Source organism: Perca fluviatilis, chromosome 14, assembly GCF_010015445.1.
Source record: "Perca fluviatilis chromosome 14, GENO_Pfluv_1.0, whole genome shotgun sequence".
NCBI classification, from domain to species: domain Eukaryota; kingdom Metazoa; phylum Chordata; class Actinopteri; order Perciformes; family Percidae; genus Perca; species Perca fluviatilis.
The window spans coordinates 37,456,768-37,474,412 of NC_053125.1; the positions used below are offsets into that span (position 1 = coordinate 37,456,768).

General features: G+C 40.0%; 1 pseudogene; it reads right to left on the bottom strand.

Moving 5' to 3' along the window:
* Positions 1-855: 855 nt before the first annotated feature.
* LOC120572650 lies at positions 856-1,924 on the bottom strand (annotated as a pseudogene).
* Between the last annotated feature and the right edge of the window lie 15,721 nt (positions 1,925-17,645).

The window sequence follows — 17,645 nt, forward strand, 5'->3', positions numbered from 1 at the left end:
CAGTTCTACATTGACGCTGATGTCAATGTAGAGCAAAGGTCTAACTGAAATAAAATCATAAATCGTCAACATCTCATACGATTTTCTAGTTTGTCAGACATGTATTTTTGATCGAGTCCAGAGAAAATGCTTTTGATATTAATATACTTCATGTTCAAAATATAATGCCTATAGTGCTAGTAGGCCTAGTTTTTTTATTAGTTAATTATTAGTCACATTCTTCCACTTAAGTAATCTTAAAATGAACTATCGCTACTTCCCTTAGCCTAGCCTACTGCATGCAAAATGCCTACAATGGTGTGGCTATCCATATTTAAAATTACATGTTAATTCATTTAAATATTTGAATGGTTTACTTTGTACATCAGCAATGCTGCAATACAAGGTGATGTAAGAGCCAGTCCCCTGAGTTTATACAACATGTTTCCACATTAAAACACAAAATAGTAAATTATTATTTGAGTTCTTTCATCAACTCTAATATCTGATTGTTTGTCTCATTTCTTACAGCGTTTATAAAAATATTAAAGTTAGTTTTGTTTGTGATTTAAAAGTGTAGCTTTATAATAATGTGCAGTAACAAACAAAACAAAGAGACTAATTAATATGTTAAGAATATTTATTATAATCAGTTCACAGATCTGAGTCCAAACAGAAACCATTCTGAAATAAGAGTTTCTGCTTCAAAGTGAAGTTTAAACAGACTGAGATGTCCAGTCTCACCCCTCCACGGTTTATTTCTGCATTTATTTATTTATTTAACGAGACTCAAAGTCAGGTTTCGTCGTCCACAGTCCGAGTCCCACCAGACTCCCTTTTGGAAACCTTTAATTTAAACTTCAGCAGGCGGTGACAGTCCGCTCCACTCAGTCCTGGTTCTGGTTCTCCCGGGCTTCCCTTGCCTCTAGCGGGCCCAGCAGTACGGCCCGGGTCTCCAGCTGCGTGGTGTCGGTTTTGGCTCCCAGGAAGCGGGCACTGAGCTCCAGATCCTGAAGCCGCAGACGGACTCTGCTGCCCCGCTCTAGCTTCTCTCAGTCTGCCGGCCACCGACAAACGCAGTTGAACTTCCTGCCGAATATATACGTACAGTACGGTGACCAGACGTCCTGAAAAATTTGGGACAGTCCCGAAATCCAAGCAGTTGTCCCGAACCCCAAATCCTGCCCTAATTGTCCCGAAATTTAGAGCAAAGTCTCAAAAGCAGACTCTCGACTATTTTTTTTTTTTTTTTTGACTCTCCAGTAGTTCCAGTCTGATAGAAGATTAAAAACTGTTCGTGGTGATTGAGTCATCCTGCAGCCAGCTCCCGTCGGCTGCTCATTGGCTGGTGTCCCGGGACCCGATCAAGATCAACACGTAGCTAAAATGCAAAAACGTCTCTGCAGGTACCAGGAGGACTGGGTAGGGAAATACCCCTGGATTACTGCAGTTTAGCGTGATGCAAACAAAGCGTTTTCAATGTATGAAGGAAGGAGTTTGGTGTTTCACACAGGGGGGGATCCGACGTCAGGTTGCATGCTAGCAACAAACTACATATAGCCACGTATAGCCACGCTTTCCAAAAAACAATTCTTCATCTTGTTTAACATACAACTTTAATCAAACCTAAATTTTTTTAATGGTAGGCCGATATGTTTTTTTTTTGACTCTGATAGAACATTAAAAACACCAATGCACCCCCCCGTCTCATCCCGAATTTTACCTATTCTCATCTGGTCACCCTAATGTACAGGTCATCCTGGATTATGTGTAAGATCCTCTTTATCACCACTCTGTCTTTGGCCGGTCCGATCTGGATCAGCGGGGACCGGCGCAGCAGCGAGGCGAAGCGGTGTTCCTGCCCGGGGGAAGAGACGCTGTCGCCGGCCACGGAGCTCTCCGCCTTCCACGGCCGGAGATCAGATTGCAGGTCCAAGGCGGCATATATATATATATATATATCATAAAACACATTCTCACCTGTGCTGTTTGTTTTTCTTAGTTTTTGTCGTTCGAACATCCATAAGCAGCACAACTAGCTACAGTTTAGTATCTTTAGCGCTGATAATCCTGCGCCACTGAACTCTATCTATCGATCTGCGCTCGATTGCTCTTCCTTCCTCCTCCAACTCCCCGGATGTCTGTCTCAGTAACTTGAAATTGAATTTGGTGATCTGATCTTGTGAGAACTGAATGTGAGGATATATACAGAGAGTTGAATTTCAGTGAGGATCAGATTCAGATTCAGTTTTTCAATGCAATGATTCAAATTAAACAATAGAATTTCAAATTTCGTTATTCAAATTCAGTTTTTCAATGCAATTATTCAAGTTTAGCAATTCAAATTCAAATATGAATGATTGAAATTCAGTTTTCTGGTGGCACATATTTCAGCCCATATAGGTCAGCTTGTGAAAGGTCATTCTTCTCTCTATAGAGAGGAGGGTTTGTGTTTTGAAGGATGTTTGAGAGAAAAGTTTGAATATTTCCTCTTTGACTCCAACCTGTCTGTCTCCATGGAGACACTAACCTGTCACAGTGATCTCACGTTACCATGGAGACACACACCTGTCACAGTGATCTCACGTTACTCTGGGTTAGGGTTACACATGAGAGAGAGGGAGACAGGCAGGGAGGGACAGAGAGAGGGAGACAGGCAGGGAGGGAGAGAGAGAGAGAGAGAGAGAGAGAGAGAGAGAGAGAGAGAGAGGGAGAGAGAGAGAGACAGAGAGAGAGAGACAGAGAGACAGAGAGAGAGAGAGAGAGACAGTATTATTATATTAACAGTGCTGTTTCTGTCCTGATCTGACTTATATAATCGTTAGGGACAGACGAGGGCACAAGGTCCCTCACACACAGACACACACACACACACACACACACACACACACACACACACACACACACACACAGACACAGACAGACAGACAGACAGACACACACACACACACAGGCATTAAGAAATTTGTGTCACACCCTAACCCCGACCCAGTTAAAATCTAATTTTATTCACCTCAAACACTGTGTACAAAACTTTAACTTATTGCACCAACTCTCTTCTGCCCATTTTACACACACACAACACACACACACACACACACACACACACACACACACACACACACACAAACACAGCTTACGTGCTGTATACAAACAGACAGTAGAAGAAGAAACCAAACACAAGCTAGCTAGCTATATGCTACAGTGCCGTGTGGTTGTGGGCATTAGGACGATGCATGTTTATGTAGGTGTTGTTCTTGTTGTTGTTGATATGAGACATCGTCTCGGGGTAAGAGGTCGAAGGCTAGAGGTCGAAGTGAGTGGCGATGCCATCATCGATACGCTTCGCCGTCCAAACGAAGCTACGAGGGCGGCATTTTCAAATTTTTTCACCCTGGAACAAAGTTTCAAAAAAGTCTCAGATTGGCCAAAACAATTTAAAACTTGTGCATTTACACAGCCCGGTTTCACGGCAGTTCGTGATACGGTCACGTTCTTGAATCTATTGAGTCGTGGACAGGACACGATCATGTCGTTTTTTTCGTGTGGTGATTAGGAATTTTGAAGCAATGTATTTCAATGGGAAGCATATTTCGTGATCACAGAACGATGACTGTAGTGAGTAGTATTGATAAGATGAATATTCGATTAGGGAGGTTGGTCGGGGGGAGGATGAGTCAAACAACACAGGACTTTCACCACGGAGACCGCTGTGACGGTTCCTTTCCTCTTTCTTCTTTTCAACCGTCCCGTTGTTGTGGTGCCTCATTTCCCCGTTGTTGCGTCCCCCAGAGCAGGTTAAAAAATCATGACCTGTACACGTAATAAATGTCAAAATCGTGACCTGTAAACAATCAGTAAATCTAAATAACGTGACTATTTTACGACCTGGCGTGAGACGGGGTTGGTTTGCACCAAATGGCGTTTCCGTGTGGACGGCCCCTAAAAGAGCACCCAGAGCATCTCAGGATGCAGTTCACAGACACGCTCAAGTCAACATGGCATCATGACTTTGCATAAACATACACGCCACTTTTCCTAAAGCCAAATGGCGTGTTACCTGTACGCATTTTCAGCTATCTACGTGTATGTCTATGCTGTATACAGCGGATGTAAACATTCTCGCGAGAATGCAACTTACTATCGCAATTTTCCGGACTGACTGACCTTCATTTGTTAAAGTAATGATGGCCACTCGTTTCTCTTTACTTAGCTGATTGGTTCTTGCCATAATATGAATTCTAACAGTTGTCCAATAGGGCTGTCGGCTGTGTATCAACCTGACTTCTGCACAACACAACTGATGGTCCCAACCCCATTAATAAGGGAAACAATTCCACTAATTAACCCTGACAAGGCACACCTGTGAAGTGAAAACCATTTCAGGTGACTACCTCATGAAGCTCACCAAGGGTTTGCAGCGCTATCAAAAAAGCAAAGGGTGGCTACTTTGAGGAATGTAAAATATAAGACATGTTTTCAGTTATTTCACACTTTTTTGTCAAGTACATAATTCCATATGTGTTCATTTATAGTTTTGATGCCTTCAGTGAAAATCTACAATGTAAATAGTCATGAAAATAAAGGAAACACAGTGAATGAGAAGGTGTATCCAAACTTTTGGCCTGTACTGTATATATATATATATATATATATATATATATATATATATATATATATATATATATATATATATATATATATACGACAATAAGCAGATTACCTCTGTAAATGTGAGAAAACATCAGTGACCATAACAAGTCACAGTTGTTGTAGAGAAGTACCTGGGATACCTTGATTTCCAGCAGTAGTAGCAAAGAAACCTTTATTGATTCATAGTTGGATGAACATTGCCGTTACATTTATTTTTTACATTTACTCTTCAGGGCCCCGAGCCACAGCTTGGACTGTCTCTGTTCCAGTTTAAATAAAGGTTTCAGACAGACAGACAGACAGACAGACAGACAGACAGGCAGGAAGACAGGAAGACAGAAAGACAGACAGGCAGGCAAAGTGTTTTCGGCGACACGATTACATACAAAGTCAATGCAAAGACGCATTATTAGGCTATATTATTATTATTATTATTATTTATGAAGAACGGACACAAAAGTCTGGTAAGTTCTGGATGTAAAGACATGTAGGTAAAGTAGAGATATTTTCATGTTACCTTTGATTTCGACTGACAGTAGCCATTGGCTGCGTCCACTCTACCCATGACTAGCCAATAGGAGCACTCTACCCATGGCTAGCCAATAGGAGCCCTCTACCCATGGCTAGCCAATAGGAGCACTCTACCCATGGCTAGCCAATAGGAGCCTTCTACCCATGGCCAGCCGATAGGAGCACTCTACCCATGGCTAGCCAATAGGAGACATGTATATGACCTTTTGAATATTAATGAGACTTCCCATACCCGTATGAATATTCACTTAATCTGTTTTCTCTATGTTTTTTACAGTGTGTTCAGGGGACAGGCAGCTAGCAGATAGTGAGGAGATGTTTGCTGTATGTGACAAAGCATGTTGTAGCCAAAAAATGTGTGACATCGCTTACATTTACCCAACTGGCCACCATCCTAGATAAATCAGCAGCACCTGGTCTCACTCTACATGACTCTGAGATCAAGTTTCTGCTCTATGCAGATGACCTGGTTCTGTTGTCCCCTAAAGAACAGGGCTTACAGCAGAACATGGACCTGCTGGAGCAGTACTGCCTACGGTGGCCGGGAAGTGCAATGCAACATTACAAAGAATGAAACACTTTTACATTTTGGAAAACAAATTTACATTTTGGAAAACAAAATAACATTTTAGAAAACAAATTTACATTTTGGAAAACAAAATAACATTTTAGAAAACAAATTTACATTTTGGAAAACAAAATAACATTTTAGAAAACAAATTTACATTTTGGAAAACAAAATAACATTTTAGAAAACAAATTTACATTTTGGAAAACAAAATGACATTTTAGAAAACAAATTTACATTTTGGAAAACAAAATAACATTTTAGAAAACAAATTTACATTTTGGAAAACAAAATAACATTTTAGAAAACAAATTTACATTTTGGAAAACAAAATAACATTTTCGGAAAACAAATTTACATTTTAGAAAACAAATTTACATTTTGGGAAAACAAAATAACATTTTAGAAAACAAATTACATTTTTGAAAAGCAAAATAACATTTTCGAAAACAAATTTACATTTTAGAAAACAAATTTACATTTTGGAAAACAAAATAACATTTTAGAAAACAAATTTACATTTTCGAAAACAAATTTACATTTTCGAAAACAAATTAACAAGATGCAAAACACTTTTACCAGTCCCGAAACAAATTTACAAATGACAGATTCTTCACGGAAAGGGAATGTACCACATACCGGAAGTGATGAGGTGTTGTATACATGTCGCCTTGACTACGGCAGTTATGGATCGAATGGTCAATAGAACGCCCATCTTGGAACAGGGGAGGCACTCCCTTTATATACTGTCTATGGGCCGTCCTTAATGCATCAGCGCCAATGTAGGCAAAGGTCTAACGGAAATAAAATCACTATAAATCGTCAAAATTCGCGATGTTCTAGTTTTTTAAACAAAAAGACAAAGAGACTAATTAATGTGTTAATACAAAGAATATTTATTATAATCAGTTCACAGATGAGTACAAACGGAAACTTCACCCTTCTGAACTAAGAGGTTCTGCTTCAAAGTGAAGTTTAAACACTAATGATTCATTTATTTCTGCATGTATTTATTTATTTAACGAGACTTTAAGGTCGGGTTCGGCGTCCACAGTCCGAGTCCCGCCAGACTCCCTTTAGGAAACCTGTATTTTAAACTTCAGCAGGCTGTGACAGTCGGCCCGTTCAGTCCTGGATCTGATTCTCCCGGGCTTCCCTTCCCTCCAGCGGGCCCAGCAATACGGCCTGGGTCTCCAGCTGCGTGGTGTCGGTTTTGGCTCCCAGGAATGGGCAGTGAGCTCCAGGTCCTGCAGCTGCAGACGGACTCAGCTGCCCCCTGCTGTAGCGCTTCGGATCCGGCCGCGGCTGTCGACATCGTTCCCTGTTTTTCCAATGTTTCCGTCAGGTCCCGGCACATAAAAAACCCGCCACACCAACCACACGTAAAGTCACCATAAACTTCATTCACGCCATATACCTACTCACAACAACACAAATTGACTGCGCTCACCAACAACACCTCATCACTTCCGGTATGTGGTACATTCCCTTTCCGTGAAGAATCTGTCATTTGTAAATTTGTTTCGGGACTGGTAAAAGTGTTTTGCATCTTGTTAATTTGTTTTCTAAAATGTAAATTTGTTTTCGAAAATGTAAATTTGTTTTCTAAAATGTTATTTTGTTTTCCAAAATGTAAATTTGTTTTCTAAAATGTAAATTTGTTTTCGAAAATGTTATTTTTTTTTCCAAAATGTAAATTTGTTTTCTAAAATGTTATTTTGTTTTCCAAAATGTAAATTTGTTTTCCAAAATGTAAATTTGTTTTCCAAAATGTAAATTTGTTTTCTAAAATGTTATTTTGTTTTCCAAAATGTAAATTTGTTTTCCAAAATGTAAATTTGTTTTCCAAAATGTAAATTTGTTTTCCAAAATGTAAATTTGTTTTCCAAAATGTAAATTTGTCTCGAGCTTTGTAAAAGTGTTTCATTCTTTGTAATGTTGCATTGCACTTCCCGGCCACCGTAACTGCCAGACCTGGACCCTGGCAGTAAACACTCAAAAGACAAAGACAATGACCTTTCAAAAAAGATCCAGATCTCAAGGAAACACACACAGCTTCACATTAAGAACACATACAGTACAGTAAGTTTATTTGTTGCCCAAATAAACCATTTGATATTAAGTATCTGAATAGTGTATGTGTGGGTCCATTTTCTCAAAGCGTGATTTATGTAAAAGGCTATACCTAAAAAAACAATAGAGTTTTTTTTCTTGGCTGTCCAAAATTCCCTCCTTTAAAAACAAGTGTGATCTACTCTACAAATTTGTTCTGTATATTCATCCATAAAAGTATATTTACAGAGAAAACTTCCAGGGAGTTGTGTATAAATCGCTCTTAGTTATACACAACTCCCTGGAAGTTTTCTCTGTAAACTCTAGGAGTTTAGCCCGGAGTTTAGCCCGGGGCTGTGGTGTATGCTCTGTACACCACAGCCCTGGGCGGGAACTGGCGATTTGTCAGCATTACATTTTTGCATTTTTTATTTCAAAGGAACTACATGAAGTACTTAATACATAACTTTTATTAATGTTACACAAAAAGTTAAAAATACATGCAATATGGAAACGTGAGCATTCAAAATACGCTACATGATAGCTGAATACAAATTTTCCTCCTTTTTCTGCATGTTCACTTTTCAGCAAGAAAATATCCAATAATAATAATGTCCGTACGTTACTAACGGTCAGTGGATTAGCTATCGTTAGTAACGTTTCATTCATAAACATCTCCTTAAACCGAGCTAGCTAAATAAATGTTAGCTACATTTTAGTGTGCTAACATTTGTCGTAGCATTAACCTAGCTAGCTAGCTAGCCAGCCAGCCAATGTAGCATACAGTGACTCAGATACATCTTAATAAAAAAGAAAACCGATAACTTACTTACTTAGATAACGTAAATTTGAATGTGCAAACAGACATAGATAGATAGATAACAACGATACAGCATTGACATGTCTCCATTAACTACTCCTTTGAAATAACGTTAATTAAGTGAAATGCCAGTTACTCTTCATAAGCTAGCTAGCTAGCTAGTTAAGTTACGTTAGCTAATGGAACGTAAGAGAGTTTATTCTAGAAGTACTGTTTAAACAAGCACAGGAACCAAAGTGTCGTTTAGAGGTGAAAATAAGCTGGTCCGATGTCAAGACAACTCACCGAGAGGGTTACGCCAGTTGAAGAGGTGCACTCGTTTTTATTCCTGTGTGAAGATCTAGTGGGCGGGGTGCCAGATAGAGCGCACTCCTCAATGTGTTTCTGTCTCCGCCTGCCATAGTCCTTTGCTGGTATCTATTTGCAACGCAAATCATGTTGTATTTATATTTTATAATGTTACTTGAATAAAACGAACCTAAATCAACAGGCTATTATTATAAAACCGTTAGACTGTTTTTAAACTAAGCTAAACTTATACACATATGATATGATCTGATGTAATGTTGATTTATTTCTTTATTTAATAAGGGACAATGCACAAAAAACATTAGTCTAAAAAAGAAGAGATGTCATGTGCCAGGTTATAGTAAAAAATGTTAATTTCCACCCGCAGTCCCTGGACAGGTTGATGTTATACTTACAAAAGTTCATAAAATACATGAAAGCATTACTTCACTCACATCATAAAAAACACTCTCCACTTCAGGAATCTATCACTCACTCACAGTTTACATTGTTCATATCACAGTCATTCAGTGCTACAGGTTTGCTTTGATAATAACCACTGTTTGGTCAGGCGTGTAAAAGTACAATAATTTGTGCATGAAATAATTTCGTTTGGAAGAGTGTTCCAAAGGCTCGCTGCTTTATAAGAGAACGATTGTTGACCATATGTGGTTCTACATCTTGGAACGCTGCACTCTCCTCTGACTGTCGAATGTGTGGCTCTAGAAATTCTCTCCGAATTTAATGTGACAAATTTTCTCAAAGGGGGCGCAGCGATGTTATGGATAATTTTAAATAGAGCAGAAATTTGATTACATTTAATAAGGTTTTCAAAACTAAAAATGTTATATTTACTTTGTATTTTACAGTGATGATACTGGCGAGACTTTTTATCATGAATTTTTATGGCCCTTTTATATAATGATTCAAGTAATTTTAACAATGTTTTACACACCTGAGACCAACTAGACATGCAATACAGAAGTTGTGGAACAATCATAGTATTGAGGTATATGTTTGGGGTTCCTGTAGTTAATGAATTTCTAATATGTTTATAGTTCATCAAATTAAATTTCAATTTATTACCAATTTTTTTTACGTGACTTTTAAAACCAAGGTTCGAATCAAGTAATAGACCTAAATACTTTGTTTCACTTACATTTTTAATTTTTTGTCCATTTACTTGAATTTCTTGGGTTAGTTGTAATTTACGTTCATTTGAAAAAAACATTGAGACCGTTTTATCAACGTTTAAGGTCAGACACGACGTCTGCAACCATTCTGCGACTTTTTGCATCTCTTTTGGTAATTTGTAAGTAACCTCCAGCTCATTATCCCCAAAAGTGAAGATCACCGTATCATTAGCGTACATGATTACGTCAACGTCAGAACACACTGTAGGGAGGTCATTTATATAGATGCTAAAAAGCAAGGGTCCCAAAATAGACCCTTGCGGCACTCCCATCGAGGTGGCTCTAAACGCAGAGTTGATGTTATACACTTGTACACACTGATGTCAGTCGCTCAAATAATATCCAGTTTTGAGTGTGCTCAGAGAGACTCTATTGATTTAATTTCCTTTAAAGTATCTGGTGATTGACAGTATCAAAAGCTTTACGCAGATCAAGGAATACTGCTCTCACCACCCTTCCCTGATCCACATTTGCCCTGACAGTTTCCAGGAAGTAACAACAGGCAAGGTCTGTTGAATATTTACGTCTGAAACCAAATTGCATTGAATTTAAGAGAGATTGTGAGTCAAAGTGGGTGGTAAGTTGCTCCGCCACCGTCTTCTCGAGCACTTTTGATGCAGCTGGAAGGATGCTTATTGGACGATAATTTTTCATGTCTTGTTTGTTTCCAGATTTAAATATAGGAGTGACAATCGCAGGTTTTAGGGCTGCTGGAAAAATACCCTTACTAATTGATTGATTGATCATTGTTGTCAACGGATCAGAGAAGATGTCCTTATGTTGTTTCAAAAAAGAAGTATCAAATCCATAAATATCTTTTGCTTTGCTGCTGTTTAGCACAGTAATTATTTTTTCAACTTTAGTTGTAGTTATTAAGCTAAGATTAAAATCAGATTTGTCATTGATTATGAGAGAAGGATGAGCAAATTGAAAATTCTGAGCCAGTTTTTGGACACTGTTTAAAAAATATTCATTAAAATTTGCTGCTATTGCAAAAGAGTCATCAACAATTTTTCCATTAATATTGAGACAAATATTGTCACATTTTGACTTTTCTTTTCCAATTAATTTATCAATAGTTTTCCATATTATTCTACTATTACCTTGTAAATTTCTAATGATTTCAAGAAAAAAACTAGCTTTGGCCTTTCTAAGCTCAGCTGTAACTTTATTTCTTTGACTTGTAAAGGCAAATCGATCCATTGTTAGTCCTGATTTTAGACATTTCTTTAGCGCCACATCTCGCTTTTTCATCATATCCCAATTGATTTTGTTGAACCATGGCAAATGTCGTTTTGCATATCGCTTTCTTTGCTTATTTTTTGTATATTTGGTTAAGATGTCATTTACAGCCAACGTGAGATCATGACAGCCCTGTTCACAAGATTTTTTTCTCCAAGATGTCTGCCCACTTTGTTTGTTTTAAATCTTTTTCAACCAGTTGTGAATTTTTCGTTGGAATGAGTGTGATAGACATTTTACAATTCATTGGAATTTCGTTCTTGCATCTTGTTTTTATCAATTTTCTAGCTACTCGAGTTAAATTGTGATCAGACATACCTGTAATTAGACTATAAATTTTAATTATTTTCTCGGGTTTATTTGTCAATATTAAATCTATTAAGGTTTGAGAAGATCTTGTTATACAAGTTGGTTTACTTAATAGTTGTGTCATTTGAAAAGATTTTGTTATTTCTTTAAGTTTGTTTCTACATGATTTCTCCAACCAATTTAAATTAAAGTCACCTAAAAGAATGACTTCTTTTCCATCACATTGTTTAAGTAAATTTCCAAGAGAAATAAATAAATCATTAGTAGCTTTAGGAGGTCGATAAATTGCTAATACACAGAAAGTCATTTGAGGAGACAAAGTAATACTAATCTCCACACACTCCAAGTTACAATCACTGATGTCCAGTTGTTTACTTTGGATGTGATCTTTTACGTGAATCAGCACACCGCCACCTTTACCCTTGTTTCTGTCGTGTCTATACAAAGTGTATCCCGACACTTTCACTATAGAAGAGGGAGTAGTAGGAGTTAACCAAATTTCTGTTAAGCAAAGATAATTAAGATATGAGTCCGTTAACAAATGTTCGATCTGCTCAGTCTTTGAAGCAATGCTGCGGATGTTTAAATGTCCTCTGAAAATTCCCTTCGGCTTCATTTTCGGTTTCCAAAGCACGCTCACGTGATTCACAGTCTGAAACAGTTTCATTTGCTGCTGTTTAAGTAAGGCGGCAGCATTTGCAGTTGCTGCTGACTTTGCTTGGATCACTGATGTTAATATTTTCTCAGGAATGAACTTAGGAGCCGAGTTTGTCAGGAGGTTACCTCGTTTTCCCACGCTGGAGCCTTGAATATAGGTCAGCGACGCTTCCACCCCATGAATGGGAACAGCTGATTGTAGAGTGTCCACACAATCTTGATAATCCAAAGGCCCGGGGTTTAGACGAATATCCCCACATAGAAGTAGAACCGTGCAGAAAAAGACAGAATATCCTCGAGTCCGACTTGCTGGTACCATCCCTCTGGAGAAGCGCCGCTCACGCAGCGCGCTACGAGTACATGCTCGCCCGTCATTTAAAACGTTTGAGTATGTGGTGTATTGGCACCATGAAGCAAGTGGTATTGGCACGACTATGTCTGCAAACGCAGTGACCTTCAACAAAGTATGGCGTTTGCGTTCACGAGATCCCCACAGTTGTGTCAATAGGAGAAACAACACAAACAGAGTTACCCGGAGATGTAATGAGTTCTCTGTTTTAGTGTGTTTGATGCGTGGGTTCCAAGATGCAGAAATTCCATTTGCAAAAAAATCATCTGGCGGTCTCCCAGTTTGTTTTAGGAAAGTTGCAGCAACACCTGTCGAGCGACTGCCTTCCTCCACCATTTTTCAAAATGAATGATTTTATATGCTTTTATGTCATGTTTTTCGCTCTTTCATGTCATGTCATGACTCATGTGTGTGGAAAAATACATTGTAGAGAAAGAGAGAGAGAGAGAGAGAGAGAGAGAGAGAGAGAGAGAACCCTATAACCCAGATCATGGGTTACTCTTTGAAAGATAACCCAGAAACCAAACCAACCCAGGCATTGGGTCAAAATATTAGCCGTATAACACAGAAAATGGTTACTCTCTGAAAAAATAACCCATAATTTTGACCCAACACAAATAACCCAGAAACTGGGTTGAAAAAATAACCCAGGAGTTTTTAGTGTGTAAAGGGAGAGTACAGAGCTATCTGTCCCTAAAGAGAGAGGACAGTGCTATCTGACCCTAAAGAGGGAGTACAGTGCTATCTGTCCCTAAAGAGAGAGTACAGAGCTATCTGTCCCTAAAGAGAGAGTACAGTGCTATCTGTCCCTAAAGAAAGAGTACAGAGCTATCTGTCCATAAAGAGAGAGGACAGAGCTATCTGTCCCTAAAGAGAGAGTACAGTGCTATCTGTCCCTAAAGAGAGAGGACAGAGCTATCTGTCCCTAAAGAGAGAGTACAGAGCTATCTGTCCCTAAAGAGAGAATACAGAGCTATCTGTCACTAAAGATAGATGTCTTTCACTAAAGAGAGAGGACAGTGCTATCTGTCTGTAAAGAGATAGGACAGAGCTACCTGTCCCTAAAGAGAAAGGACAGAGCTATCTGTCCCTAAAGAGAGAGAGCTGTCTGTCCCTAAAAAGAGAGAGGACAGTGCTATCTGTCCCTAAAGAGAGAGTACAGTGCTATCTGTCCCTAAAGATAGAGGACAGAGCTATCTGTCCCTAAAGAGAGAGTACAGTGCTATCTGTCCCTAAAGAGAGAGTACAGAGCTACCTATCCCTAAAGATAGAGTACAGTGCTATCTGTCCCTAAAGAGAGAGTACAGTGCTATCTGTCCCTAAAGAGAGAGTACAGTGCTATCTGTCCCTAAAGAGAGAGTACAGAGCTATCTGTCCCTAAAGAGAGATGTCTGTCCCTAAAGAGAGAAGACAGAGCCATCTGTCCCTAAAGAGAGATGTCTGTCCCTAAAGAGAGAGTACAGTGCTATCTTTCCCTAAAGAGAGAGAGCTGTCTGTCCCTAAAGAGAGAGTACAGTGCTATATGTCCCTAAAGAGAGAGCGCTGTCTGTCCCTAAAGAGAGAGGACAGTGCTATCTGTCCCTAACGAGAGAGTACAGTGCTATCTGTCCCTAAAGAGAGAGGACAGTGCTATCTGTCCCTAAAGAGAGAGAGCTGTCTGTCCCTAAAAAGAGATAGGACAGTGCTACCTGTCCCTAAAGAGAGAGTACAGTGCTATCTGTCCCTAAAGAGAGAGTACAGTGCTATCTGTCCCTAAAGAGAGAGTACAGAGCTATCTGTCCCTAAAGAGAGATGTCTGTCCCCAAAGAGAGAAGACAGAGCCATCTGTCCCTAAAGAGAGATGTCTGTCCCTAAAGAGAGAGTACAGTGCTATCTTTCCCTAAAGAGAGAGAGCTGTCTGTCCCTAAAGAGAGAGTACAGTGCTATATGTCCCTAAAGAGAGAGCGCTGTCTGTCCCTAAAGAGAGAGGACAGTGCTATCTGTCCCTAACGAGAGAGTACAGTGCTATCTGTCCCTAAAGAGAGAGGACAGTGCTATCTGTCCCTAAAGAGAGAGAGCTGTCTGTCCCTAAAGAGAGGGGACAGTGCTATCTGTCCCTAAAGAGAGAATGCTGTCTGTCCCTAAAAAGAGAGAGGACAGTGCTATCTGTCCCTAAAGAGAGAGTACAGAGCTATCTGTCCCTAAAGAGAGAGTTCAGTGCTATCTGTCCATAAAGAGAGAGTACAGAGCTATCTGTCCCTAAAGAGAGAGTACAGTGCTATCTGACCCTAAAGAGAGAGGACAGAGCTATCTGTCCCTAAAGAGAGAGTACAGTGCTATCTGACCCTAAAGAGAGAGTACAGTGCTATCTGTCCCTAAAGAGAGAGTACAGTGCTATCCGTCCCTAAAGAGAGAGTCCAGAGCTATCCGTCCCTAAAGAGAGAGGACAGAGCTATCTGTCCCTAAAGAGAGAGTACAGAGCTATCTGTCCCTAAAGAGAGAGAGTTGTCTGTCCCTAAAGAGAGTACAGTGCTATTTGTCCCTAAAGAGACAGTACAGAGCTATCTGTCCCTAAAGAGACAGTACAGAGCTATCTGTCCCTAAAGAGAGAGAGCTATCTGTCCCTAAAGAGAGAGTACAGTGCTATCTTTCCCTAAAGAGAGAGAGCTGTCTGTCCCTAAAAAGAGAGAGGACAGTGCTATCTGTCCATAAAGAGAGAGTACAGAGCTATCTGTCCCTAAAGAGAGAGAGCTGTCTGTCCCTAAAGAGAGTACAGTGCTATTTGTCCCTAAAGAGACAGTACAGAGCTATCTGTCCCTAAAGAGAGAGTACAGAGCTATCTGTCCCTAAAGAGAGAGTACAGTGCTATCTGTCCCTAAAGAGAGAGGACAGAGCTACCTGTCCCTAAAGAGAGAGTACAGTGCTATCTGTCCCTAAAGAGAGAGGACAGAGCTATCTGTCCCTAAAGAGAGAGGACAGAGCTACCTGTCCCTAAAGAGAGAGTACAGAGCTATCTGTCCCTAAAGAGAGAGGACAGTGCTATCTGTCCCTAAAGAGAGAGGACAGAGCTATCTGTCCCTAAAGAGAGAGTACAGAGCTATCTGTCCCTAAAGAGAGAGGACAGAGCTACCTGTCCCTAAAGAGAGAGGACAGAGCTATCCGTCCCTAAAGAGAGAGGACAGAGCTACCTGTCCCTAAAGAGAGAGGACCGAGCTATCTGTCCCTAACGAGAGAGTACAGTGCTATCTGTCCCTAAAGAGAGAGGACAGAGCTACCTGTCCCTAAAGAGAGAGGACAGAGCTATCTGTCCCTAAAGAGAGAGTACAGTGCTATCTTTCCCTAAAGAGAGAGAGCTGTCTGTCCCTAAAGAGAGAGGACAGAGCTATTTGTCCCTAAAGAGACAGTACAGAGCTATCTGTCCCTAAAGAGAGAGAGCTGTCTGTCCCTAAAGAGAGAGGACAGAGCTACCTGTCCCTAAAGAGAGAGGACAGAGCTATCTGTCCCTAAAGATAGAGTACAGTGCTATCTTTCCCTAAAGAGAGAGAGCTGTCTGTCCCTAAAGAGAGAGGACAGTGCTATTTGTCCCTAAAGAGAGAGGACAGTGTGGCAGACTATCTGACACAGTTAGTGATACCAAACTAAGAACTACATTGACCAACTACAGACTCAGTGAGCACAACCTGGCCCTCGAGACAAACAATCATGGCTCCCCAAAGAGGAGCGCTTCTGCCAGCTGTGCAAGAGAGAGGACAGTGCTATTTGTCCCTAAAGAGAGAGAGCTGTCTGTCCCTAAAGAGAGTACAGTGCTATTTGTCCCTAAAGAGACAGTACAGTGCTATCTGTCCCTAAAGAGAGAGGACAGAGCTATCTGTCCCTAAAGAGACAGTACAGTGCTATCTGTCCCTAAAGAGAGAGGACAGAGCTATCTGTCCCTAAAGAGAGAGTACAGAGCTATCTGTCCCTAAAGAGAGAGCGCTGTCTGTCCCTAAAGAGAGTACAGTGCTATTTGTCCCTAAAGAGAGAGGACAGTGCTATCTGTCCCTAAAGAGAGAGAGCTGTCTGTCCCTAAAGAGAGAGGACAGTGCTATCTGTCCCTAAAGAGAGAGAGCTGTCTGTCCCTAAAGAGAGAGGACAGTGCTATCTGTCCCTAAAGAGAGAGAACTGTCTGTCCCTAACGAGAGAGTACAGTGCTATCTGTCCCTAAAGAGAGAGTCAAGAGTCGACGAAGTCGAGACAGAGCTGCACTTCCTGACAGAATGCACAGAACTGCAGCCAGTCCCAACTAAATATTTCCCCAAATTCAAACACAAACACCCTACATTTGACAAAATAACCAACATCAATATAATACCATTCCTGCTGGGAGAACACCCAGAGAGCTGCAGTTTAGAAGCAGAATATGTCTTTACTTGCCACACATACACACACACACACACACACACACACACACACAAACACACACACACACACAAACACACACACACACACACACACACACACACACACACACACAAACAACATTACAAACTGTAATATTCTTGTTTTCATGTTGTTAATGATATCCATCAGTGTTGTTCTTATTGTTACATTTTGACATCATGAATGTTAACCTGATGCTCTATTATCTGCATCCTACTGGACTACTGGTTAAAAAGTTTAAATTTTTTTTTTTTTTTTGTTTTTAGAATATTTTTTTTAAAAAAAGGAAAAAAAAAAAATTTTTTATTTGAAAAAAGGGGTGGTGGGGTTTTTTTTTTTTTTTTTGGTGGGGGATTAAGTTTTAGTTTGCTGTCATGAGTTTATAGACTGTTGTTCCTCCATCATTTAATAATGAACCTATTGTTCTGTTTCTTCTTCTTTTGGGGCTCCAGTGTTCCTGCTGTTTGGACTCTTTGGAGTTGTGTCAGTGTCTCCAGCTGCCATCAGAGTGCTGACTGACAGCTTCTGTAACGCTGCAGCTGCTTCTGATTGGCTGAACTACAGCTCAGACCGGCCCTCTGCTCTGACGTCATACTGACATTTCTA